Source organism: Sinocyclocheilus grahami, unplaced genomic scaffold (assembly GCF_001515645.1).
Source record: "Sinocyclocheilus grahami isolate Dianchi unplaced genomic scaffold, SAMN03320097.WGS_v1.1 scaffold511.1, whole genome shotgun sequence".
Classification (NCBI taxonomy): Eukaryota; Metazoa; Chordata; class Actinopteri; order Cypriniformes; family Cyprinidae; genus Sinocyclocheilus; species Sinocyclocheilus grahami.
In genome coordinates this window covers 768,907-772,799 of record NW_015505690.1, presented here as the reverse complement: position 1 = coordinate 772,799, position 3,893 = coordinate 768,907, and positions in this window count along the sequence as shown.

Here is a 3,893-nt window from a genome sequence, read left to right as displayed (position 1 = left end):
TGGTGGCTGACTAAATACTTTTTTCCCCACTGTATGTATGTATGTATGTATGTGTGTTCCAGGTAACTATAACTCAACCTTTTTAACTAAGTGTTGTATACTGTAAAACAGCCCATAAAAAATAGATGATTGCATACTGTTTGTTTTACACAATATACTGTTTAAATTCTGACATATTGATTCATACTGCTCGTAGACCAGCATTAAGACTCAATCCTTCCATCAAACAAAATAAAACATCTTGTGCCATACATAACCCAATTAACTAATAAATGTTATTTAATGCATAATCTCAAACTAATTTCTCAGACACACAAACATACTCCAGGCTACACAAAAGGCACACTCTTACATAAGGCTTAATCTGAAGTTTCTCTATGTTCTTTACTAACACACAGTGATGTCTTAAGCCTCAGTAGACAGCGTGATGACTTGAGAAGCTGCTCTTAACCCACAAGTCCCGTTCTCAGTTTCTCCATTGCTATATTGAGGCAATACAGTACACAGCAGCATGTTAGAATAATTATATTACATAAGAGTCAGCCCATCAGCCATAAATTAGTTTATGGTTGAGGTACGGGATGATCTCAGTCTGCCCACATCAACCCAATTTTTAATCCTGATCTCAATTACAAGTTTTAAAATATTCATATAAAAAAAAAAACAGAGTTGCCCTTGAAGTGATTCATGTCTTGCTGTTGCTAGTATTGCAAAATTGTACAAGAAACTCCTACTGCATGTTGAAAGAGAGCAATGGAAAGAGAAAAAAAAACAATGGTTTGGTGATGTGGCTTTAGATCAATGTATCAACAACTGTTGATGAACTGAATTAAGTCTGCTCTGAGAGTTCAGACAATTTTGGGGTTTTTCAGCTTTATTTTTATTGGCTCATTTAGAAAATTGCAGTAATCAATCTCGTCTGAAGTTAAACAGAGGGTAGCTTTGTCTGTCAACTTATTTATTTCCATATGGACTTGAGAAACCAAGAGTTTTTAGGTTTTACATAGTCAAGCCAGTATAGTCATCGGAGTGAGAGAGAGAGAGGGAATTTCCAGGCTGGTGACTCAAGCTGCAGCAGTATGTAGAGTAAATAGAGCAGATTTGCCATACTGTAATGACCTCCATCTGCTTTAGTCAGCTTGGCAGGGCAGAGGAGCGGATTAAAAAATTGCCATGGAAGCACACTATTCTCCTCCCAGTCAAAACATAGCTTGAGACGAGCGGATTTTAAGAGCGCATGCTGAGAATGGAGTGTGAGGTGAGGACAGTGGTTTGGAGGAAAGCAGGGCAGGGCGAGGAAGTGTACGTCACATCTCATCACATAACCAGAAAGCAAGAGAGAAGAAATGAGACATGTAGGTAAATGTTAAAATGCTAAATATACACTGAGGAATAACAGTAGTTTGAGATGAACCAGTAAAACAAAACTAAAACAAACAATAAAAGAATGAATAAAACAAAACCTCATAACAAAAACTGAATAACACAACTATTAAAAAAGGTTCAAACATTCACTGATGCTCCAGAAGGAAACCTTATTGAAGCCTTTTCATTAAGAAACCTTTTGAACAGGATGAAGATGTCCAAATTTTTCTTATTTTGTTTAAATATATATATTGTGACGAGTCGGCTGCCTCCCCCTAATTATCATCATCACCCCGTCCCATAATCGCCGCCCTTCGCCAGGCTCCCGACGGGAGTGGGTGTGTGAGAGAGGAGGGGCGCGGAAACAGCCGGGGCTGGCGGCGTGTGATGGGGCACACCTGAACCAAATGGAGCCTCATCACCGCCGCTGTTTAAATGCCAGGCGCGCCTCTCCTCGGGAGACCGGTCTCTTCCCCGTGCATGCACGCTGGTGTCCTTGTGTTTATTTTGGACACAAGACGCCCCTTTTCCCTGGACACAAGAATCGTTTCATTTTATTTGTCAATAAAAGCCTCTCCGAGGCCTGACACCACACCCCCTGTGTCTGTCGTGTGCTCGCCCCGTGACAATATATATATATTTTTTTCTTCCCCCATTTAGTACTGCCCTTCAGAAGCAACAGAAGATACTTGCATGTTTTCCGGAAGACAAATTAAATACAATTTACCTTGAACTTCAAATTAATTTAATTTATGAATTAATGCATCGTGTTTCTTTCTGGAGCATTAGTGAATGTTTGAACCTTTTGTAATAGTTGTGTTTGAGTCCCTCAATTGTCCTCGGTGTGAAAAGATGGATGTCACAATCATACAGTCACTGCTGGAAAGGGTTCAAATATGCAAAAGATGCTGGAAAACTGAAGAATCTGCAGGACATGGAGGATTTTTCTGAAGAACAGTGCCCAGTTTAACTGTTCAGAACAAACAATGGACTCATGAACAACCATCACAAAACAAAAACAAAAAACAGTCGTAGATCATCCAGGTAACCACACACAATATTAAGAATGTCTTATCGAGGCGCCCCGCGCCAATGGCCAAGAAGATGCCACTCCTCTCATTGAGTGAGCTCTCACTCCGAGGGTGCACGATAACCATTGGGCCTGGTAAGCTAAGACTATAGCCTCCACTAACCAGTGGGCAAGTCTTTGTTTGGAGACAGCCTTTCCCTTCTGTTGTCCTCCAAAGCAGATAAAGAGCTGGTCTGAGGTCCTGAAGCTCCGCGTACGGTCCACGTAAATGCGGAGAGTGTGAACAGGACAGAGCAGATGGCACCCCAGCCCCTGGCAGAGGCATCTGTTGACAGGATAACATGCCTAGATACTTGCCCAAGGGACACCCCTGTCCGAAGAAAGGCAAGATCTGCCCACGGGCTGAAGGCCTGATGGCAGAACGGGGTGACAGAAACCCGGTAAGTGCTGTGTCGCCATGCCCATCTCGGGACCCGGTCGTGAAGCCAACGCTGAAGTGGTCTCATATGAAGCAACCCGAGATGCGTGACCGTGGCTGCGGATGCCATATGCCCCAGGAACCTCTGAAACTGTTTCAGTGGAACAGCCGTCTTGCGCTGGAAGGACCCCAGGCAGTTCAGCATCGACTGTGCACGCTCTACTGAGAGACGTGCTGAGAGGTTGACCGAGTCCAGCTCCATGCCGAGAAAAGAGATCCTCTGCACCGGGGAGAGTTTGCTCTTTTCCCAGTTGACCCGAAGCCCCAACCGGCTGTTCGCACAACTGTATCCCTGTGTTCGCACAACTGCGCTCGGGACTGGGCCAATATGAGCCAGTCATCGAGGTAGTTGAGAATGCGAATGCCCGCTTCCCTCAATGGAACGAGGGCTGCCTCCACGACCTTGGTGAAGACACGAGGCAGCAGGGATAGCCCGAAGGGAAGGACCTTGTACTGATATGCTCGCCGTTCGAACGCAAAGCGGAGAAACGGTCTGTGTCGAGGGAGAATCCTCCGGGGGGAAGGAGTGGTGCGGTCACCATCTCCGTAATAGCAGGATCCAAGAGCTCCGGGTCGCCCGTCTCTGGGACGCCGCTTGCCCTGGTGCTTCATGGGCTTGGCAGGGGCGGATGTGGGCTGCGCCGGTTTCCTGCGGCCAGCTCCACGCTGCGGCCGTTGTGAAGGCTGCTGTTGTGGCCGCACCGGAGCGGAGGTGGAGGCCGCAGGAGGGCACCCTCGGCGACGAGCAGACAGAGGGGCTGCAGCCGGCGGTGGGGTGGAGACAGCAGCAGACCACCGGGGCAGGATATGTCGAAACGCCTCCGTCTGCTTCTGCGCGGTGGAGAACTGTTGGGCAAAGCCCTCCACCGCTTCGCCGAATAGGCCGGCCTGGGAGATCGGGGAGTTCAGGAAGTGATGCTTGTCGGCCTCCCTCATATCCTCCAAGGTTAGTCATAGGTGGCGCTCCTGGACCACCAATGTGGACATCGTCTGACCCAGGGCCCGCGCCGTGACTTTCGT